At 40.8% G+C, this 24,849-nt stretch overlaps 2 long non-coding RNA genes across 2 annotated transcripts in view; both read right to left on the bottom strand.

Moving 5' to 3' along the window:
* LOC135320611 (uncharacterized) overlaps positions 1-24,849 on the bottom strand; it is a 352,044-nt gene that overhangs the window by 98,865 nt on the left and 228,330 nt on the right. The gene's annotated exons all lie outside the window — the stretch shown is intronic.
* Positions 947-15,160, bottom strand: LOC135320607 (uncharacterized). The gene is made up of 3 exons (XR_010379813.1): positions 14,817-15,160; positions 14,472-14,526; positions 947-1,087 (listed from the first exon to the last, which is right to left on the bottom strand). It is a non-coding gene; the product is annotated as an uncharacterized LOC135320607 (long non-coding RNA).

Below are 24,849 nucleotides of genomic sequence, written 5' to 3'. Positions count from 1 at the left end.
GGACTGTAACTGTATTCCTAAAATCAGCGGTCACATGTTTCACTCTGGGAGAGGGAAGGAAGGAGGATGTCGCAGCCTCATGCCTTCAGTTCATTTCTAACTGAACAAAGCCCTGCTTTCAACACTGTAATCCCTCTCACTACAAAAACACGTGTCATCAACAAGCACCGCCATCATAAAAACTGAAAGTGTTCAAGGTACTTACCTGGGGCAGAAACACTGAGGGAGGAGAAGGAAGCTCGCTCAGCACTGGCGCTCCCTTTTCCTGACTCCACCAGGAGAAGCTGGGCTTTACAGCTGGAGACTCTCAGCCCGGGGAGCAGCACCCACGCTGCTGAGCTTGTCCTCAGGGAGCGGGAAAGGGAGAGGAGGGGAGCCCCGGGGTCGCGGGGCAGGGAAAGTGGCGGTGTGTGGACGCGGGCTGCAGCCCCGCTCGGAGGCCAGCTCCAGACCCAGCCGCCTGCCCCCGTTTGGGTCCACAGACCCCGCCTGCCCGGGACACAGCCCTCCCAGGGGCAGGGACGGGCCGGCAGCCGAGGAGAGGAAGCCCGGGAGGAGAGGACTCACGAGCGGGAGAGGGGAAGGGGACGACAGCCGCGGACTGAGGGGAGCCCGGCTGGGGCGAGAGGCGGCAAGTGCACACCTGGCCCTGGGCAGCTGTGGCCGGGGCGCCGGGGCAGGTGGTGCGGTCAGAGGTGCCTGGTCCAAGGAATTCAGCTGAACACACGCTGACTCACGCCCTCGCGTGCTGTGACACGCAGACCGCCCTCCCGCAGCCGCCTGACCCCTTTCCCGGGAGACCCCAACTTGCACTTCCACAGCAAGAGGCCCAGGCTTCTGGAAGGAGCCAAAGCCTACAGGGAGACAGAGTTGAGAAGCCTTTGGGGCCGATCCCCGGCTTGGAGCTGGGGCTTCCCACCCGGCGGTCCAGCGTGCACCGACTTCGCATGCGCAGGAGGACCAGGGATCCTCTTGGTTCTGCGAGAAAAGCTGGGGCAGCAATGGAGGGATAAGATGGGAGAAGGAGGAGAGGAGGGGAAAGTGGAGTGAAACAGATGGACAGGAGGTGCAGAGAGAAGGGAGGGATCTGGAGAGGGGAGGGGAGTAGCGGAGATGGGGAGAAAAATCTTTACCTCTGGGGACACCACAAAGGAGGAGGCAGTCCTGACTCTCTACCCTTGTCTAACACTTCAAGGCCCGCAGCTCAAGTTTTACCTCCCTGGTCCAGCCCTCCAGCCAAGGCCTCTGCAGAACCCCTACAGGGATCACACCCGTTGCCCCCACGCAGAGCTGGGTTTTCTGTTGCTCTGGGAACCAAGCGCCCGAAGGTGTTGTCGCTCAGAACTACCTTGGGAAGAGTACATATTCAGCTTTTACACGCTGGGAAACAGGCAGGCACGATCTCTGCGTTGGCTCCACTGTCCCAGTTGTTGGGCTGGTGGGGAGCGGGAGGTAGATCAGAGCCCCAGACAGAGCAGACTGCCTCAGTGTTGGTGCATAGTCCCTATCCCTCCTGGGTAAAACACACCCCACCCTAGTGGAACCATCAAGGGCTCACAGCAGTTCCCTGGGTGTGGGAAAGATGTCCTCAGTTCCAGTGCCCAGCTTGCTAGGTAGATAGGAGTGTTACCGAGTCCAAATTCATTCTCCTCAGTCTAGGACAGGCCAATAAGTTCGGAGACCAGGTGTTGGGGCATGGAATAGCAAGTTTCTGTAGACCTAGATGGCAAACTAATGTCCTGGAAAACCATCTCCCCAAGTCAGAATTCAGGCTCCTTTCCTACGTGCTTAGTTGTAGCAAACTTCTTGGTGTAAGAATTCTTTGTTTTTAGAATCCTTTGTTCTTGCAGCTATCTGCCTGGGTCAAATCTCTGTAAACCTCCAGCAAAACAAACGTTATTTTCTATTCTGCAACTTGTAATCTTTTTATGAATGAAAAAGTGTTAAATATCCTTAAAGGGCAGAGCCTTCAGAATAGGCTCTCCTGTATATTTCAGGCTCTAGGCAACATTTTTATACAAGCAAGATGAAGCCTAGGAGGCAGAGCACAGGGTTAAAATCAAAGGAATAGATCTAATATGGAGACAGATTTGTTCTTTTCTGTTACCGGGGAAGAAGCCACTTCAGTATTTACATCAATTTAAGTTAAATATAACTAAAACTTTAAAGGAATTTACATACATAGGTGGGAATGTGCATAGCATATCTGGAAAATCACACAAAGATTAGTAAACAGTGGCATCTCCAGGGACGGCTGAAAGAACAGAGGATGAGGGAAAACTTCTTTCACTTGTGTATTTTTGTGCTCTGTTTGAATTTTTTTAACCACATGCATGTATTTCTTTTTCAGTAAAAAAAATTGTAATGGAGCAAAGGAGTAACTAGCACAGCAAATACAGCAGCCATGGAATCACTGAACCATCACTTTTGATTTAAGCCAGGAACCATTTATTGACTCTCTCCTATGTGCCCAGTGCTGTTTTAAGTATTCCATTATTATTATTATTATTATTATTATTATTATTATTATTATTATTATTAATTATTATTATTAATTTTATAAAATTGTAACATGCTCTCCCTCACCCCTGCCCTTGGTTTGTGTAAAACCCACTGAGTTTTTATTGAGTTTTTTCCAAGGTGTAGGGATGAGTTGTAAACAGAACACATTTTCAGGGCAAAAGAGTCGGAGTGATTTCCAGCAAGCCAGATATCTATGAAGAGTTTGTTATAGAGGCGCCCAGAGGCTGAGAGAGAAAGCCTCCAGGACCCTATAGAAAGCTGCCCAAAGTGCCTTCTCCATGGTACTACTGAAGTAGGAAAGAACAAATCTGACTCCATATTAGATCTGTTCCTTTGACTTTAACAAAGCCAAGTTAATATGCTCCAGTCTTTTCATGGGTTATGATGTCACAGAGGAGACGGACAGGTCAACAAGGAACCACTCTGCCGTGATCACGGAGCCAGGGAACGGGAAGGGCGGCAAGACGTATGATGCATCCTCAGCTGTGCCTGCGCTTCTAGGCAGGTACCCAAAGTCACCTCGACAAGGTGTCAAATGCTTGTGACCACGTCCTCATCACCTGACATGAATTAAAGAGAAATGGAAACCTATAAAATTCCAATACACTTGGTGGGTACACCGTCCAAAGGACAAAGTCACAGTTTGACAACTGGCCATCAGAGTTCCCTGGGATTCATTCTTGGAGAACCTTAAAAACCACTCCTCTGTCCTCAAGGAGTGCTGAATATTTGTCCTATTTTTGGCTCAGGGATGGAGCTCATTCAAGTGAACTTCAATGTCTGCACAGATTTGACTGTCTTTGTCCAGGTTCACTTGTCCATTCTAAAGAGGCTTGAGCTAAGTCCATCCTCCATAAGATCTGTTCCCTCCAGTGAAAACTCATCGAGCCTGCAATTAAAAGCCAACTGAACAAGACTCTCCTCAGCTAAAAAGTTCACCCACTCTTCACTGATTTCTTAATCTCCTTTCCTAGCTAATTGCAACAGACTAACAACTCCCTCCACCAAGCTCCCCAACTATGTCAGTTTGTCTCCCCAAACAGAAAGTGAGGTCCATAAAAGAGGTGACTCCATAGTCACCTCTGAATTCCTAGCATACAGTAATGTCAATAAATAGAACTATGATTATGGCTTCTTTCCTTTAAAACCTTTCTGGTTATTTGAATGAGACCTTGGAAGAGAGGTGTTTGCGTTCCAGTATCTTGATCCACAAGACTCTGGAGGCCTTTTTCGGAATGGCGGTTCACTGATCCATTCAAAACACAATTTCTCATTCCAGGAGTAGCTGTGTTTTTCTGCCAGGAGTTTGTGGTCACTCTCATGCCAGAACGGCTTTAAATTATATCCCTACTTTGGATTTGTTATTTTCCCCTCTCCCAACAAAATTGACTTTCCTTACTTTCTTGCCTTGAGGAATTTTTTTTTCTTAGTTCACCCTTTAGTAAACCAGGCTTCTCAGGATCTGCTTGGCCTTACATAAGATCAGCCACTCAACTCCCATTGTGAGAGGCTTGGGGCTCAACTCCTGCCCTCCTGTCAGGGCATTTGAAACCCAGCTCAGGAGCCAAACGGCCCCCCAAGCGCTTCTAATGCTCGCTTACTTCCCAGAATCCCTTTCTTGTTTGTCTTGGATTCTGAGTATTTCCCCTCACTTTCTTGGCAATTAGCTGTGAAGCTGGAAAGATGAGGAAGGAAGGTTTTATTTCTTAATCAGCATTTTAAGGAACTTATGTAATGAAGGTTTTAACGAGTTTCTATATCACTCCATTGCCGAGACAGGAAACACACTAGATATTTTCTAAATTTAGGTATCATGTGCATTTTTTCTTTGCTTTTCTTTTCTTAACTAACAGATACTGTTTAATTAAAAAAAATAAGTCCCCAAATAGGATAGAACCTTGAAATGGCATACAAAATTAAAGGGCAAAGACAGAAAAATGAGAAATACTCTACAAAGTTAATAAAATACATACATAATGGATCAGAGCAGCAATTCTCAGTAACAGCTAATTGAAACATGACCATGAGGTAGAACTTCTCTCCTGTCAGGAGATGGCCAACAGAAAATAGAATTAAAACAACAAACTGAAATTCTACGTCTGGCAAGGTACAGAAGGCTACCAGCTAAATGTGTCTTCTTCTGGAAAAGAGGGAGGCCCACCAGCTCTTTAATGTGGAGCCAGAGCCCAGGGGAGGGCGGTGAAGAACCGCCCTGTAAGTACCCAATTAGGAAAGTGGGTGATGAATAAAGAGACGTGAGCTTTCATGACAGAGATAATACTACTATTCACTTGTCCTGTAAAGTATGTCTTCAAGTTCAGTGATCAATACCTCGGCGTCCTCAGGGATTGAGATTATAGGAAAATGCACAGCCTGAGCCCAGACCTCCTCTTTGAGCTCGTGACATTGCACTTAGATGTCTCAAGGGCACCTCCAACTCCACCTGCAAAGAGCTGACTTCACGGATCTCCTCCCATAGCCGTCCTGCCCAGGGCCACTGGTTGGGGGGCAAGGTCTCTCTGCCTCTCCAAGCTCAGGCCCATCACTCACAGATGTGACTGGACCCATCCTTCAGGGCCCAGATTTCCTCAGTCACCGAGCCCCACCACCCACACCTGACCTACCAGGTACTCACTGGTACTCACTCAGCACTGACTTTGTGCTGGGGTCCATGCTGCACACTGTGAACACGTTATCTCACTGGATCTCCACAGCAGTCCTGGGAAGTCGGTACGTCACTGCTTCAATTGATTAGATAAATTGTTTCACTTCCTTGAGTGCGTCATCCAAAGTGAAACGGCTACTAAGCCACAAACATGGGACTGAAAACCACTTGAAAATTGAACACTGCTACACCTCGCAGCCACCCTACTCTGACTCATCACATCACCTCCTGCCGAGCCTTCTAAATGTTTCCCAGCATTCTACAATACAAAAGTGATCTATGAGAGCACCCTACTCCCCTATTTAAAATCTGTCAATGACGGTCCACTGCCCTTAAGAGAAAGCCCCACTGGACCTGAGAACAGCCCAATGGCCCGGCATCCTCATTCCCTGCACGGCCACGCCACCTCACCCACAACGCAGCTCTACACTGGCCATGACCAAGACAAGGATGCTGACTCCGTACAACCTGGGGCTCATCTCACTCGAACAATGATCACCTTCTTCAGTGGTCACCCTCTTCATTGCTGACTCTCAAAAAAATGTTTTTTCAGGATGAATCAATATCTTTTTCCTCACAACTTCCAGTCATTGATAATGAGCTCCCCCCAAAAGAGAGAAGACCTAATTCTCAGTCTCCTTATCTGTAAAGTGAGAATAACAAGGAAATATGTGAGGTTTTAAGAGAAATAATATTCATGTGAGGCTGAGGGACAATTCCACCATACAGTAAGCGCTCAATATGTGCTTACTTAATATTAATAAGAATATATTCCATTCCAGCAAACTTAAATCAACGTTTTATGGCTTTGTCCAACAGACTACAGACAAACTGTTGGATGAAACCCTTTGAGCAGATCAGCACAAGCGTACAGGGAGAGGTAAGCGCTGACTCCATTTACAGCTGCAGCCAACCAGCACTATGGGGCGGGGGCAGTTTGCTCAAACTCTTACATGTTGCTTGAGCATTTAGTTGTCATTATTGAATAAACATGTGTAGTTTAGTCAAAGCTCCTGAAACATAAATCTTCAAAGATTGATGCAAATTGGGTTTCAAGTACAACACTCTCACTAGAAATTATTTGAAAATGATAATCTTAGCTCCTCTGCACATCAAAAGGGCATGTTCTTAATGTATCTGACTAAATACACCGGAAGAGTTGTTTAAAAGAAATTAAGATAAAGCCATCTTGAATAAGCTGTCAGTATCATCTACACAAAGCCCCACCCAAGGGTCTCATTTCTCATTTCTCACTTCCACATAGGTGTTCATGTAGCCTAACTTGTGTCTTGGTTTCTTATAACACATGGTTGGGAAGAGATGTGGATAGATTTATGTAGCAAATTTAAACCTAGGGTATTTGTTGTGTAGGAATCCTAGAAATAAACAAATTGATATATAGTCCGCCTGAAGAAGCATAGCCTTTCCATTTACAACAGCATTAAAAATAAAATGAGAGATACATTTAACAAAAATTTACAAGATTTGTACATTGAACATTTTGAAGTATCACCGAAGAAAACTTTAAAAGATTTACATATATGGAAGGCATCCCATGTTCATGGAATAGTAGACAATATTGTTAAAAATGTTAAGACTCCCCAAAGTGATCTACAAATTCAGTGGAATCGCTATCAAAATTCCAGCTGAATTCTTTTCAAAAATTGAAAAACTGATACCAAAATTCATATGGAAGTGCAAGGGGACCAGGACAGACAAAACAATCTTGAAAAAGAAGAACAAAGTTGGAGGACTCACTTTAAAGTTTACTAAAAAGCTATAATACTCAAGTCAGTATAGTGCTGGCATAAGTTTGGATAAATAAGTCAATGAGACACAATAAAACCCAGAGGGGAAAAACTTACATTTACAGTCAGTTTTCCACAAGAGTGCCAACAACACTCCATTGAAAGAATAGTCTATTCAACAAATGGTGCAAGGACAGCTGGGTATCTGCAGGCAAAAGAATGAATATGGAATCTGGACCCCCCATAATGTATATAACAAATAAAAATTAATTCAAAATTGATCACAGACAGAAACATAATAACTAAACCTATAAACTTTCTAAAAGAAGACACAGTATAAATCTTTGTGGTCCTAGGATAGGTTTTGGTTTCCTAGATACAATACCAAGAGCAGAAGTGACAGAAGATAAAGGCAGATAAACTGGACTTCATCAAAGTTAAAACCTTTTTCTTACAAAGGACATCATCAAGAAAGTGAAATTACAGGGGAAGTTTGTTTCTAAGGGATAGAGTGCGTGCTTAGCAAGAAAAATAAAATAAATCAATACATCTAATTACCTCCCCTATAAAGAAATTGTTTTAATGTTTAAGAAAACTAAAGTGAAATGAGAATCTGCAGAATAGGAGAAAAATTTTGCAAAGCATATATCTAATAAGAGACTAGTATCCAGGATATATAACAAATGCTTACAACTGAACAAGACAAAGAAAATCGACCCAATTTTTAAATTTGCCAAGGATTTAAATAGATACACAAATGTCCAATAAGCATATGAAAAGATGCTCAGCATCACTAGCCAAATCAGTATCAAAATGCGATCTCATTTTACACCCAATAGGATGGTTATAATCAAACATGGACAATAACAAGTGTCGTTCAGGAGGAAGAGATACCTTATATGTGGCCATTGGAAAGGGACAATGGTGCAGCTTCTTTGCAGAAGTCTGGTGTTTCCTCAAAAGTTTAGAGTTATATGGCTCAGCAATTCCCCTCCTACATATTGAGCCATCCCTCAGTATCCTCGGGGGGTTGATTTCTGGAACCCCCACCCTGGATACCATAATCCAAGGATGTTCGAGTCTCTTTACAATCAGCCATCTGGATCCATGAAGTGGAAACTACACATAAGGTGGGCCAACTCTACAGCCAAAAGAATGAAAACATATTCTCACAAAAAACTTGTACATCAATATTCATAGTAGCCAAAAGTTACAAACAATATCCATCCATCAATGAATGTATAAACAAAATTACCAAGCATAGTCCCACAAAGTTTTGGTCTTTGAATCTTTGACAAAGGAGGTGAGAACATACAATAGAATAAAGATAGCCTCTTCAGCAAATGGTGTAGGGAAAACTGGACAGCTGCATGTAAATCAATGAAGTTAGACTACTCCTTCACAGCATACACAAAAATAAATTCAAAATGGCTTAAAGACTTAAATATGTAGACAAGACGCTATAAACCTCTTAGACGAAAAGATAGGCAAATCATCTGACATACATCTCAGCAATGTTCTCCTAGAGCAGTCTACTCAAGCAATAGAAATACAAGCAAATATATATAAGTGGGATCTAATTAAACTTACAAGCTTTTGAACAGCAAAGGAAACAGTAAGCAAAACAAAAAAACAACCTATGGAATGGAAGAAAATATTTGCAATGAATTAAACTGACAAGGGCCTAATTCCCAGAATATGTAAACACCTTTTACACTTGATAAGAAAGAAAAACAAACAATTCAATCCAGAAATGGGCAGAAGACCTAAACAAACATTTCTCCAATGAAAACATACAAATGGCCAATAGGCACATGAAAAAATGCTCAATATCATTATCAGAGAAATGCAAATCAAAACTGCAATCAAGTATCACCTCTCACCAGTCAGAATAGCCATCATTCAGAAGTTCACAAACAATAAATGCTGGAGAGGCTGTGGAGAATAGGGAACGCTCCTACAGTGTGGTGAGAATGCAGTTTGGTGGAGCCATTGTGGAAAACACTATAGATGTTCCTCAAAAGACAAAAAATTGACCTCTCATATGACCCAGAAATCCCACTCCTGGGCTTATATCCAGAAGTAACCCTAATTCAAAAAGACACCTACACCCCAATGTTCAGAGCAGCACTATTTACAATAGCAAGACATGGAAATAACCTAAATGTCCACTGGCAGATGACTGGATAAAGAGGTTGTAGTATATTTGTACATTAGACTACTATTCATCCATAAAAAAATAATAAATTAATGCCATTTGCAGCAGCATGAATGGACTTGGAGAATGACATTCTAAGTGAAGTAAGCCAGAAAGAGAAAGAAAAATACCATATGAGATCGCTCACATGTGGAATCTAAAAAAAAAATAAAACAACCAACAAACAAAAAGATAAAGTTATCTACAGAACAGAAACAGACACAGAGACATAGAAACCAAACTATGGTTACCAGAGGGGAGAGGGTATGGGAAGGAATAAATTGGGAGTTCAAGATTTGCAGATACCGACTATGTATAGAATAAACGGCAAATTTATACTGTATAGCACAGGAAAATATATTTAGTATCTTATAGTAAATTATGTTTAAAAAGAATGTGGAAATGAATACAGGTATGTTCCTATATAACTGAAGTGTTGTGTTGTACACAAGAAACTGATGCAGCATTATAAACTGACTAGACTTCAATTAAAATATGTTTAAATAGACCAAAAACGAACAAAAAGAAAAAGGATATTATCAAACCAAAGAATAAAGTACTGATTCAGGCTACAACATGGATGAACCTTCAAACATTATGCTAAAAAAAGCCAGACACAAAAGGGCTAATTGTGCCCTTTTAGGTGAACTGTATCCAAGCGTTTATTGTACTATTCCTATAAATTTTCCGGAGGTTTGAATTCTATCAAAATCAAAATAAAATGTATTATTCATTAAAAACATAAAACGATTCCTCACAGGAGGGCTTTAATTATTAAATGCAGAAATGCATGTAAAGCTCCTGGAACAAAAATTTGCATGTCCACAGACAGTCACTGCTGTCACTGCCACTCAGGGGGTGGTGCCAGCGCTGATGAGACCTGCCTCCACTTGCGGCCCTGCAGGCAGGAGTGAGGGCCTGGGCTCTGACAGGCAGGGTGAGCGTGAACCTGGGTCAGACACAGCCACGCCGCAGACTCTGCGATAACCAGCTTTCTTATACAAACTTCTCCATGTAACATAAACACACTACAGGGATGTATCTTACAACACAGGGAATATAGCCAATGTTTTACAAAAACTATAAAAGGAGCATAACATTAAAAATTGTGCATCTATTTAACACCCTGATACTTATATCATATTGTAAATCAGCTATACCTTTATAAAAAATTAAAAAAGTGATTTTAAAATGTTTTCCCTTTAATATTCCATTCGGTTTTTAAGTAACTACTAAACAGCTTAGAATGTATAAAAGCATTTAAGTGTGATAAATTTGTTTACATATATATTTACTTTCAACTTCCTGCTAAAAGAGAATTTAAACAATTTTTTAAACACAGCTTAACAACCATAACAACAAAAAGACAAAAGTGACAGTGAAGAGAAAAAGGAGATTCAATACTTAAATGAAACCAGGGGGAGGTAAAGTCATAAAAATGGATGCCATGAAGTCAGGGTAAGTGTTAAAGGCCGACTAGAAATTCAGCTGTAAGATTCTTGGCAGCTAAAGCAAAAAGAAAAAGATGATGAGGTGGTGGTAGAGCTCAGTGGTAGAGCGAGTGCTTAGCATGCACGGGGTTCTGGGGTCAAGCCCCAGGGCCTCCAATAACAGATAAATACACCTAATTGCCTAACCCCCAAAAAGAGCCCCAAAGAAAAGGAAAAGAGAAATTTCTTTATGAAAGATATCTGATATTAAATTTCGATTAAATACTTAAAAAAAAATAGAAAAAGATGAGTGACACAAGCGATAATGCCCGTGAGATAAATCTGCGGTGGCTGCTGGCAAGTCCCCATGTCCCACGTGGGAAAATCTGAAACATCCTTCTCACCACTCAGAGTCATCCTCAGCCCACACCACCCCTCCCCCTGTTAAATGCAGGAGCACAAGCAGGGCCTGGCCTTTGCTCTCTCTGTGTCACCACAGTGAGACAGGATGGAAGGGGCCAGAGCACAGCCATTCAAGGAAGGCCACAGTAATTAACATCAAAATGGTGAAGCATTCAACCCCCAATAGGCCTTGAGGCTCAGGATGAAGAGATTTAACTTCTAGCAGAACTTGAGCATCATTTTACACCCACTGTAATAGTAACATGGTGAATAACACAACCCCAGGCATCATGGCAGTCCCAAGGCTAGCCAAAAAAGGTCAAATGGTGGGAAATGGCCAACTCCCTGGGAATTCCAACCCCTTGCCCTTAGGCAGGTCCTTCTACTTATTAGCATATGAAACCACCAAGCCCAAGAAAACCAGCAACACAGCACCACCTCGCGGGCACCCCTCCCTCTCCCTCTTTGGAGAAGGCCCACACTCTGTCTGTGGAGTGTGTACCTACTTTTTTTTTTAGTTAGCATTAAAGATTTTTATTTCAAAATACAGACGTTTTCTAAGCATTACAGCCAACAGATGACACTTAAAATTCAGCAACGCTTTGTTTACGCTTTACCCATAGTTCTAACAGATTTCATGCTCAAAAAAAACAAAAAAAAAGAGAAAGAAGAAATTGAAAAAAATCAAAAACCCTGCCATATTTGAAAGAATTAAGATCAACTATAGTCAAATTTCAAGTAAAAATGCATTTCACACAAAATAGAGAAAATGCTCAGAAAGGGTTTTATATCTGGAACAATTCCTTGAAAACTTCCTCACATTCTTTTTTTTTTTTTTTACAATTTTTATTGATTTATAATCATTTCACAATGTTGTATCAAATTCCAGTATTCAGCACAATTTTTCAGTCATACATGCACATATTAACACTCATTGTCACACTTTTTTCTCTGTTAGTTACCATAACACTTTGTGTAAATTTCCCTGTGCTGTACAGTATAATCTTGTTTATCTATTCTACAATTTTGATATCCCAGTACCTACTTTTAATCTGAGCATCAAACCCCAAAACCTCGTGGTGTTTCTCTTGCCTTTCAATGTATCTATCTGAATAAATCTACCTTTACTCAACAGTGGCTTGGTTTTGAATTCTTTCCTGCATGAAACCAAGGACCCACATCGGACGGGGCACATTCCAGGGGCTCAACCAAAGCCTGGGGCACAGCCCTTCTCATGCCCCATGTTTTTTTTGTATCAACAGGACTGGATTTTGAAGGGAGCTCTGAGGACCCAGCTAAGGGACAGAAGCAGCCCCCAGGGCTCGAATTGGCGGGCAGCCCCTCCCCCAGCAGGGGCCTGGGGTCTGCTCAGTTCTTTGTGGTTCTCTGTTGTGCTGACTCCCCAGCCAGAGAGAGTTCTCCCTAGGCCTATCCCCACAAAACCCTTCTCTCCAAAATACAAGCACATCATGTCACAGTCCTCTTGTTCAACCAGGAAATGTTCAGCCCACATTTTCCTTCCCCAGTAAAAACCTAACTGTCCTCCCTCCGATCCCACCACTTCTTTCTTTGTGAGAACTCTGCACTCCCCACACACCATCGTGAACGCAGGTGCCTTGCTGGTTGGGACCGAGATGTTTCAGTCTCACACAGCCTGCGTCCTTTCACTTTACCCTTGCTACCTTAAAAAAGTCTTTCCTGAGTCTCCCACCCAACTGATTCTGAACTTCACGAAGTGCTGAGTTTACGGTCACTATGTGCATACTTCCCTGCTTTTGGCTAGGTTTCCTTCTCAAGATCTTCATTAAGGAGCTGCATCAAGACGTTTTAAAGAGGCTATTCTTACATCTGAGCAGATGAGCCTGCATAAAATTTAAATGGCTTTGAAGAGAGAGTTAACCAGGAACAGAGAGGTCGCAGGTCCTAGTCAAGAGTGTCATGAGGCAAAATGTTCTTCAAAGGCTCAGAGTGGCTTCTGAACACGGAGTCAGAAGGGAGGAGGTGCCAGGCAGTGAGTGGGGTGAGTGACACAGGGTACGCTTCCCCAGCTGGGGAAGAAATGTTTTTTTTTCTATTTTTCCAAAAAATTTCTTACTATCTTTTTCTCCTATTGTCACATACCATTTCCTATGAATTAAGAAAATCAATGTCAGTCATTTGGGCCACTTGGGAGAAGCTACATGATGCCATTCACAGGGCTGGGGCATGAGAGCCACACCAGTCTAAGTTGAAAGACAAGCGGGGTTATTTCCGTGGTGATCACGGGCATGCAGCAAATTTCCCAGCTTCAATGACCTCATCTCAAAGGTGGGGCCAATAAAACTACCTAGCAAAATGCATGATGATTATGGCCAACATCTGTTTACTAGGTAAGTGACCGTGACAGCTGCCACTTAATGGGGAATGAGAATGATCAACGAGGCCCAGTCTACTTGGTCACAAGCACCATGCCTTCCTGCCTTGGTGCAGCAGCAGAGCTTGTTTAGCTGAGATGAACGCCCCCAGAGCAGCCCTGACGAGAAAGATCCCAGCGCTGCACTGCGAGGCCTGTTCCTTTCCTTCTCAGAGCTGATCACAGTTTGCAGTCATCTGTTTTTATGTTTATCACTTTTGTAACTGCCTCCCCTCCGGAGTTTTGCTCAAGGAGCACAGGGCCAGGTGTGTCTTGCTACCTGCTGGATATTCTGTGCTGGGTGACAGTCGACCCCACATCTGGCTCTGGTGCTTAACGAAGAGGGTAGAAGGCCCAGGGGCCCATGCCAAATCGAGGCACCTGCACCCAAAATTATGGTCTGACTTTGGGCAAATTACACAGTCTTCTTTACCCTGAGATTCCTCATCTGTCCATGAAAATAACTGCCCATGGCACACAGAGTTACAAGGATTAATAGAAATCACCAAATTCACAACGTATTCAAGGGGCCACCAGTGCGCCCTCAACAGACACATGCTGTCTTTACGGCTCTGACACACGCGAAGCGGGGCGGCCGCACACAGTGAACACTGCTAAGTGCCAGTGTGTTAAGTGCTTCATGTGTGCTCTAATACTCTTTACAACTTACAACAATCCCAGGAACAAAAGAGTATTATCATGCGCATTTCACAGAATCACCAACAGGTTAAGAGAGGTTACATTCTATTCCAAGGCCCTATGGTGAGGAAATGGCGATTTAAACCTGAATCTGGGCCCAGACGTGGGCTCCATCTCTCTCCCATCCACCTGACCACTTGCCTATGAAATCCACCTGTCCAATACACAATTTCCAGCTGGCCAGCTCTTAAATGCATTGTGTTCCAACTTTTGTCAATGTTGGTTAATTACCATAAATTGTTCTCAGAAACCACTACAGAAAAGAAAGGTGGAATCACGTCCCTGCCCACAAAGGAGAGGAAATCTGCCTTGCCTTCTCCTGTAATGTGCAGAAAGCCTTCCCTACACCACCAAATCATTTTGTATCCTTCCTCCATGTTTATGTTTGCACGCAGCTTATTAAAGTAGAAGGTACCTGCAGTAATTCCATCTCGGTTGCTTTCCAAGGTTGCAGATTATCCATAGTCAGTCTGTGAAAGAAATTATTACAATGTGAATGAAAATACTGCAACCATGTCAGTAAACAAAGAATGCTGAAACCAAGTCATCAGCGGCTGCCAACACACCCCAGCAAGGACAGGCCTGCAGCCCAGCCTCTGCAGCCACTCACAACGGTGCCCTCTGAGCAGACTCAGAATAAGAAAGGACAGGATATTAGCCCTAGATAGCTAGGTGTTTGTCTAAAGAAGGAATTCAGTGAGTCCAAATGTTTGCTTCCTCCCATACATAGAAAAGCACTAAATTCTTGAACTTGACATACCTGGCTTTCTTTAGATAACAAGCAATCTTTTATTGTTCCAACTTCCCGGTCTTTGTTGTAAAGCTCCTATATATCCTAGTTCCTCCCGAACCTCTTCTGAGCAGTCCCTCAGAGAGATCTGAGAGGCTGTCATCCCAGGTCAAGTCCTCCTGCCAAATAAATCATAACTCTTAACTTTTAGGCTGCACATGTATTTCAGTCAAAAGTTTTGGAAACCATGAAAGGACCCAGAGCAGACTTCTCTCCAGCTGAACTCTCCGAGGAACTGGAGCCTTGGTACCAGCAGTGGCCCTTTGTGCCCGTCTGCCTCCTCGGGGAGTCCAGATGAATTTGAGTGAGTCTCTTCTGGTTCTAGGATCTCCCATATTGGTTGATGATCCTGAGTTTTATTTGGCAGTGTATCCAGGTACCTGGCCCTCCAGTTGAAAGATACTGGGGGGAAAATTACCCACCCAGTGGAGACATGCTGGGTGGGGCCTGGTTGAAAGATAACAGGAAACACCCAACTTGAGGAGACGTCCAAAGTGGGGCTGGTGGAAACATACCAGGAAAGTACTCACCCAGTGGAGACGTCCCGATTTGGTCCAAGTTGAAAGACACTGGGTTCAGGACTGAGTGGTTAGGTAAGAGGCTGGTCTAATGTTTTCCTCAATTTGGTTACCTTTACTGAATTTTTCAGGATAAAAGTAAAACTCTTATGAGGAACCTTTCAACTCCAAAATTGGGACCCTCCTCCTGGCTGGTAACAGCTTTCTCCAGTGACAGAGAAACTTGCAGGATTGGTAGAGGCAAATACTTCATGCCATATAGTTGTCCCTGTGGGAAAACTTACTAGCAATTTTATTTTGAGAACCCGACCTTAGAATGGGGAATAGAACTTTCCAAAAAAAGAAAAAAAAAAAAGAAAAGAAAAGAAAAGAAAAAGAAATGAGAGATTGCCAGCCTCCATCTTATACCACAGCCAGGTTTATATACGTACAAATCTTACAACATTAATTGCAAAAAAAAAAAAAAAAAAAAAAAAAAAAAAAAAAAAAAAACCTCACCCTGAAAGTAACTAACCAGGACTGTTAAAAACATTTTTAGGAATTCTGAACTTATAAAACAAAATCCCCTTTAGGGGTATCTTGGATGTTTTTTCCTATGTCCTTGAAATGAAAACTTTTTATCTTTCTCTGGGTATTTTATTTTTGTGTACATATATATATATGTGTTTCATTTTTTTTTAAAGGAAACCTTGGAATCTGCCATACAAAAGGTAGAAATATTGTGTACATATGGTGGCCACGCAAATAAATTGGGATTCTCAACAATCCTTTGATTGTACCAATTTTCAGATATTTTGCCATCTTAACCTTTGTTTCATCAGCATGTACCACAAAGGCCTTTAGCTTTTGGAGAGTAAACTTTTGAATTTTATTTAGGCAACACACCCACTCTCATGTGGAAAATCCTCTTCATCTTATTGGTTTAAAAAATATATATATATTTTATTTTATATAAATGAATATATATAAATTGATGGCCATATGTTGGATCCTTTAATTTGGAAAAACTTTTAAATTGGTGATAGTTGAAAGAGCTCTCTGTATAAACATCTGTTTTATTGGTAACTAATAAAATCAAGTTTAAAGGTCGAAAAATATATCTAATGTTTAACTTAATAACTCAGTTAAAAAAAAAAACTGGTTTCAAAAGCTACATTTGTGTTTTTACTTTCCAATCAATGTTTTTACACATGCTAATAAAAACTTAGAATAATTAATGTTAATTAGGTTGAATAACTGGAAAAAGAATTGTAAAGTTGTAGGAAAAAAAAGATAAGGGGCTTATCCCAAATGGATAAATATTTTTATATGGTTATTTTGAATGAGATAAATAAAATGGACATTTTTGCATTTACATGCAAGGTTTTGATACTACACTACGTAAAGTTAAAAAAATAGAGCCAAAGATATCACCTACTACCCCCAACATTAAAGTTCAAACAAGTCCGTTTTATTTACCACAGTTTAAATATATGTATTTATAGGGCTAATATATATATATATATATATATATATATATTAGCCCTATATATTATATATATATTATATATTATATATATATATAGACTGAAATACTTTATCAATGATTGGGACAACAGACCAATTAATGAAATTAAAATTGAGAAGGGCCTAAGCTCTTTGGCTCAAACTTTGGGATCCCAGAGACTTTTCTATAAAATTAGATACAATGCACGGGAAAAAAAAAAGGCTTTTGGCACTCCTTCTAGAAATAAGAATTATTGATTAAACATAATAAATATAAAAATTAAAGGTATAAGATTTAATAAAATTGAGATAAAAGTTTGTAAAATTGTTATATTAAATGGGCTTTGTATAAACATCTTCCTTAATTATCTTTTGGGATAGATATGTTTCAATGGAAAAACGCTTCCTTTTCTTGGTATTACAAGGCTGGGCACGTATCTATCCCTCAGAAAATATTAATTGAACACAGTAAAGGAAACCAATAGAGTTACATGAGCTGTCCAATATAACGTAAAACTAAAAACTAATATTCAGTAGCTAATAAAAAATATAATAAGAGGTTTACCCTGGGTTTAACTTATAACTCAAGGAAAAGAGACCTTACTAAATGCCTTATGCAAGCTTTCAAAGGCAAGATAAAGTAAACCTTAAAATTTTAAACATGGAATTCTTTGTTTACAGCTCTTCTCAATGATACAAAGAAGCAAATTAAGGAGATACAATTGGGCCTGCGTGACAGGGAAATTCTCTGGGGAACTGGAAGCGTGTGTCTTTGTCTTCCAGATCAGAAATGTAAATACAGAAAACAGTGACCTAGGACTGAGCCTAATTAGCTCAACGAGATAAAACTCAGGGCCAAAGAAATTTGTGGCATTTTACAACTCAGAACCCTGATGGGTCCTTAAGTCTTTGTCAAGAAATCTTAAATGTCTGTTTCATAAATGGTAAGACTTAGTGATATGAGCAAGCAAATTCAGTTCACTACAACTATTATTATACTTATCTCATAAGTAAGTTTTAAAGTGAAGCTATGAAATCTCTAACTTTTGTCTGTTTATAAGCCTGCGTACACATTGTAGATGTGAGATAATTCTACAGCTGAAAAAATAAAAATCAATGTCAAAGAGCTCTGCTTAATTGGCGTAAAAAATAAGAGCTTACAAATTAAGTAGTTTTAAAATAAAAACTGACCAAATTGACCTTCAGCTTCATGTGAACTGGAAAATATTCAATATTAAGATAATATTTGATATTGTTTAGTTTAAGTATGTTCTAATTAATATAGACATCTTTAAAGTCACCAATATTAAGTATAGTACTTTTACTGAACCTAGGTTTAATGAAAGTCAAATAAGATCCTGTTATATCTGGTGCAGATTTGTTAAAAAATATAATAGTAATGTGGTGTGGTAAAATTTAAATAAATTAAATGCAAATGAGATGAGAGCTTTGGGTAAATTTTTAAAATATATTTTTAAAATGTATGTTTAAGATAATCTCTAAATGTTTGATATCTTTAAATTCTAGAGTTGTGCTACATTAAGTTAAATGATAGGATTTTATTAAATAGCTATGCCATTTTCAGATATAATAAGATTGAAATATGAATTATTTAACATTTAACTTCCCCTTACAGAGAAAATAAAGGTGTTTAGAAGTATTAATAAATGGTTGGTGCCACCTTGAAATAGTCTTTATTATTAAGGGAATGATCTCAGTATCCTAGGAAAGTAAGATAAATGTGTAAAGGAAGATATAAGAATGGAATTATATTTTGTTAATGAAAAATAGTGACTTTGTCCTGAAGCTGGTTACTTCTGAATGGAATAGAAAATAAGGAACAAACTAATATGAGTATAGAAAGCTGTGGAAGGCTTGTGGAAGAGGAACCCTGAAGAAAGGGATTTGTACGTGGTCGGAATTGGCTAAATTTAGAATCAACTTGGGCAAAGTAAATGAATCTTAGACATAAACTGGTACAAGAGTAGATTTGGTTTACTCTCTGTTAAGAGGACAAAATTGTCTTGAAATGTTAATCCACCTTCAGTAACAAATTGTAAAGCTTCTTATACCACTTACCTGATCTGTTCTGCCTTTACCTTTGACGTATTTTCTTAATGAATAAGTACTACTTCACAGTGATCTATATGTTTACGTGACCAAGTGTTTTGAAAACTTTTAACAAACTCCCCAAATATCAATTTCTAATTAAAGTTCTTTTAATCTCCAGTTAAGTTTGGGATGCTACAGAGGGCCCCTGAAACATCCCAAAGAGAGATTTTAAACTAGTAAATTTATTTGGCATGTTAAATACATGGTATTGTCAAATGAATAATAAATCTTCTAAGGTTATATTGTATGAGAAAATATTATTAATATAGATACTCTAGAAATTATATGGACTCACTAAAATCTGGCATATCTAAAATGTTACCAGTCATATTTCTGGTTATAGTGACCAGGTTTCTTCATCGATTATAGTGTAACGGTGTCTAAACATGCTTTTAAATTTTTGTCATTTATAGACAGTTAATTGCTTTCTTCTGATGATTTTGAAAAATGCTTTCTCTTCAAGGAGATTTACTGGTTTCTAATAAATTTCAAACTATAACACTGAACTAAACTCGGTAAGAAATTTTAAATGTCTAATGAAAACTGATTAAAAAATTAGTTACATGGGACTGAGTAAACTGGTGAATATGGTTATAATTTTTGATTTTGTCTGACATATTACTGGCTTTTAACCTGTTTCCCTGACATAAAGAAACTCTTCTCCTTAAGCTAGTTATGATTCACAGAAATTTGATAAATTATACCTATGTAAGCAGACTTGGAACAGTTATCTTTTCTCTCTATCTGATCCCTCAAGAGACTAAAATCTCTTAGGTCCCCAGTGGCTCTATCAGACAAATGAGGAAGATCATCTCCTAACAGATATAGGAATCTCAAGGTATTCTAAGGATTTTAAAGAGAAAAGAGTTTACCTAAATGTGTAAGGCAGAAAACCATGACAAGACCTTGATGTGGCTTTCCTGGCCTTAGAAAACCTTATTAACATTCTACCCTGAGACTCCTAATTAAAAGTTCCAACACAGCCAATTTAAAAAAGCCTATATGATCAAATAATCAGACTTAACTTGTAAACAAATTACTCTTGATTTGACTATATTTGAGAAAAATGAGGGTAACTTTAGAGAGAAAAAAGATTATATTTTTGTGGATATTAAATTCTAGTTTTGTTAATTGAGGTCTATATATACTAAGACATTTCCCAGATCATTCCTTGCTGTTATGTCACATTGCTGTAAAGGTTAATTGAATTATGAAAAGAATACTCTAGGTTTGTTTCTGAAGTTCAGTAATCTATCCTTGGGTAAATTTCCAATGCCCCATGACCTGCAGCCAGGGGATTATACATACTGGAACAGGCATGACTTAAAGAACTGTCTACTACCTGAATGGAAGGATCCTTTATCAGGTACTATTAACTAGACCGTACATACCAAAGCTGAAGGAAATGGACTTTTGGATTCATTTCCTATCAGAAACAGCCCCTGCAGTGCACTGGCCTATAGAGCACTGCTCACCTTAAAACAATGCCCAAATGAAGAAAAATCTACCCAGGCCAGGATGAGAAGACGACGACATCTGAGGTAAGACAGCTGACCCAAAACACCGAACCAGGCCTGTATGCCAATTACTTTGATAATTTCTCCTACCTTTGATTATGAACTACTCCAACTGTTAAGCTTATGGTAAATTACCTATGTCTAGTACTTCTGTGTTACCTTGGTGGGTTTCCCTACTCCAAGGCTCTAACTAGATAGCCCTCAGAAACGTTATTCTAAAAAGGAAATTATAGTTCTGTTTAGGCCACTGTTGATCTTACAAGGTGGGAGACCTCACCAGGCTAATTAATACCTGCTATGACCCTGACCATAAATATGAAATTTCTCATAAGATGACTCAAACTCAATCAGGAACACAAGCAAAATTTTAACCCAAAACTATAACTTCTCCACTATTAAATTCTCATTCGTGACTTTATTAACTTTACTAGCTTTATTACTTATATCCTGTCTATATAATAAAATTGTTGTCTGTTACATTTCCCAATGTGTAACTAGGCCTACAAGATTGATGATGGCTAAACATCTTGAAGAAATAGATAAAATTTATAACCCTGTATAAAATAATTGTAATAGTGTGATTCTAGGTATGGGAATGAGCAACGAAGGGCAAACATTTCCTCGATCATAATAGACTAGTAAGACAGGCGATCCAGAGAAATTTTAGTATCAACAGGTCTTGATAAAAAATCTAACACCTTGAATGGCAGCTCAGGATATTCTTCAACTTAACTAGGAATGAGCCATCCTAGCACCATGGGACAAAATTGGTCATGAAATGTCTCTCAAAATATTGGTCGAAGTTAGGACCAAGGGGGAGCACTGTGAATGAAAATACTACAATGTGAATGAAAATACTGCATCCATGTCAGTAAACAAAGAATGCTGAAACCAAGTCATCAGCAGCTGCTGCCACTCCTCAGCGAGTACAAGCCTGCAGCCTAGCCTCTCAGCCACTCACATTGGTGCCCTCTGAGCGGACTCACAGTAAGAAACAACAGGATACTGGCCCTAGATAGCCAGGTGCTCGTTAAAGAATTGAATTCAATGACCAAAATGTTCGCATCCTCCCATACATAGAAAAACACTAAATTCTTGAACTTGAGATACCTGGCTTTCTTAGATAACAATCTTTTATTGTTCCAACTACCTGGTCTTTGTTGTAAAGCTCCTATATATCCCAGCTCCTTCCCTACCTCTTGGGAGCAGTCCCTCAGAGTGATCTGAAAGGCTGTCATCCCGGCTCGAGTCCTCCCTTCAAATAATACATAACTCTTAACTTTAAGGCTGAATGTTTCTTTCAATCAAGTCCCAGAATAGACACAACTCATCAATTATGTAATGGAACACACTGGATCAGGAACCAAAAGCGTGTTCTAGTCCCGAAAACCACGGGTTCCTCTTTCTTCCTGTCATTATACAATCCCACCAGAACTCATTACTTTGCTGTCTGCTCAGACCAAACTTAGAGAAGAGTCAACTCAACAGAGTGTCTTGCTATGGAGAACCCCCTGCAGAAGCAAGGCGGTCAGCCTGCCCTCCCGCACGCTCTGCTGACCCCTACTGTCATCCGTGGAGACCAGGCCAACTTAGCTGTTCCCAAGACCTGCAAAGTCCCACACATTAAATAAAAGCATTTTATTTTATACCATATGTTATGTATATACCCATCTCTGAAAACAGCTTTGCCAGAAGCTCAAATCTTCAACATGGATCTGCAAAGTTAAATCCAGTCCCCAAGGGAAAACAAGTTTTATGAGGATACTAAGGCCTCCAAAGTTCTCTCCATTAACTTCAACCAAACTGCCTGAAGGTCTGCAAATGCAGGCGGCTACAAGTCTGCTTTTAAAGCAACCTCTTCCTGCCCTCAGGCTCTACAATGTCCCTCTGTGCCCTCCCATCTCAGGGTAAGAGCAGCCGCTGCAGAAACTTGCAGGGTAGCACTGACAGGACAGGACACAGAGGATCAGAGCTAAACTAAGCCTTCTGATGACACGAGCCTGTCACTCTGTCACTTTACACATCAAGATATATGTAGAGAGAGGTGGAGTGATATTGCTCAAAGTCACACAGCTAATAAGTGGCAAAGTCTATAACTGCTCCTCCCTCCGGCGTGATGCCCCAGCTGGGATGGCCACAGGGTTCTCTCGTGCCTGCCTGACCAGTCCTTTCTTGTCACTCATAACCCACCACAGGGTCGGACCATTGCCTGACTTTTCAGCATCTTTTCCCTCCAGTCTCTCAGGAACAAGGCTGCTCAGGCCACTGTATGACTTCCGGGTTCCCAAACCCTCCGTGCTCAGGCTGGTCTTGCCTGTGTTTCCGGCCCCGTGCTCAGAGGCACTTTCTCCCCTGCAGGAGGATGTTTCCACTCTCCACAGGGACACCCCTTCAGAGGAGCCCTCTTCTCGCCCTCAGAATGGCAGGTGTCCCAGGCTACATCATGAGCTGCCCCATTAGGACTGCGGGTGCCCAGGTCTGCTAATCAGACCAGCAGCCTCAGAGCCAGGGATTATGCCCGGGTCACCCTGCAAACCTACTGCCCTCCTCACAGCCCCCAGTCAGCAGGTCACCTGGAAGTCACAGCAAGTGCCCCACCCAATCCTGAAGTCTCTTCATTTGCCAGCACCGCTGATGACTGGTCTCCAACCTTTGGTCAGTTTTGCACAAAAAAGCAGCTTCCACTGTGAAGAGGGGGTTTTCGCTCCTCTGCCCCATCCTTACTGGAAATGTCAAGAGAAACCAAAAGGCCTCTTCTCAACACTTTTCTGATGACATCCTCCCACCCACAATACTCACATGCTCAAGAGAATTGGGTCCACGTGATTTTGTTTCCCTTACGCTAAGTGGCTCAAAACACTGCGGGATTCTTTCACTTTTGAGGGTATTTGTACAAAGTTTATAGGCTTTAATCTGTTTTTTTGTCTCTCTTCAGTATCTCTAGCATTTGCCACTTCTTAATCCCTTCAGCAGCCTCCCTCCCAAAATCTAGTTTAGGAAATCAGCTGTGATGAGGGGCCCGGGGGCAGTCACAGAAGATGCTACTAAGGCACAGAGAGACTACAAAATTTGCCCAAGGTGATCAGCCTCAACCCACAACATTGTGTGCCCCGTCCTTTTTTTTAAATCTTATGCTAAACAAGCTTTTGTAGATTATGCTTATAAAGAGATGAGGTATCAAAATACATACAAGGACACACATCAACTCTAAGATGTTGATTAACTCCACTATTTTGTTTCTATTTGTTTAATTTCTATTAAAAATTTAAGAACCTCTGCACTCAATATAACAAAATGTTATTGGGTTTTAAATCCAGAATTTAGAGGTTTTGTGTGTCATTACTCATTCTTATTTGTATGTTCACAAGACAAAATGATTTGAAAAACTCTCTCCCCTTCCTCTACTCACTACTGGCTCTCACCTGAGTTCCCAGACCACACATCGAGCAGCCTTTCACTTTACCCACAACTGAACTCATCAGTTTTCCCCCCGAAATTCCTCTGCAAGTTTCCCTCCTAAAAGCACAGCAGGACCATCATTTACCTGATTAATCCACCCAGAAAGCTGGGCCTTACTCCATCCTACCTTCACAGACAGCATTCATCCTTTCTTTTTACCATCTAATCATGTCTTCAATCTGTTCGCTTTTACCCACTGACCATCTCACCGCTCAAGTGGAAGCCACCAACACTGCACTCCGGGACTCACGAGTCTCCCAAGTGGCCCCACAACCGCTCTCCCCTACTTGAGTCAAATGGGATTCTGTCAGTCCCGCGCTTATAGGACTCTTTTCAATCCCACTGTTCTTAGAAGAAACTCCCAGTTCTTCACCTGATGAAGGTCTTTGCCATGAAACTGTCAGCTCAGGGAGGGCAGGACACGCCCTCTCTCCTCGGCCCCGCCCTCTGGCAGAGCATCAGCATGGAAGGACCTGCTGAGCTACACCAGCCTGTATTCTAAACCTGGTCTTGTGTTCTTAGCAAACTGCTTCACTTATCCATATAAATCCAAGGTAGATTAGAAAGATCTTAGATGTTGAGCTAGAGTATTGATTTGGGGATTTTGCACTAGCAACCTGCAAGTACATGTTCTAATGATTCTCTCTTCTAAAAACCACACTCAGATTTAAGTAGTACTTGTGGAATGTCTTCAGAGTAAAAGGGACTGTACTTTTACAGACTTTATGTTTTATAACATGAACAAACCAGACAGGGTCACAAATGGAACTGTCTCACAAGTGACAGAAGACAGGTGAGAGGCATATAGCAACAGGTCACATAGATGGTAAGAGAAAAGTTGATTCTCCAAACCCCCCCAAATTTCCTCAAAAAACCAAAAACTCTGAATTTTGAAAGTAAAATACTATCATA

The sequence above is a fragment of the Camelus dromedarius genome, unplaced genomic scaffold (assembly GCF_036321535.1).
Source record: "Camelus dromedarius isolate mCamDro1 unplaced genomic scaffold, mCamDro1.pat HAP1_SCAFFOLD_140, whole genome shotgun sequence".
Taxonomy (NCBI): domain Eukaryota; kingdom Metazoa; phylum Chordata; class Mammalia; order Artiodactyla; family Camelidae; genus Camelus; species Camelus dromedarius.
Note: the sequence above shows the minus strand (reverse complement) of the source record. Positions and strands in the feature narration are given on the sequence as shown.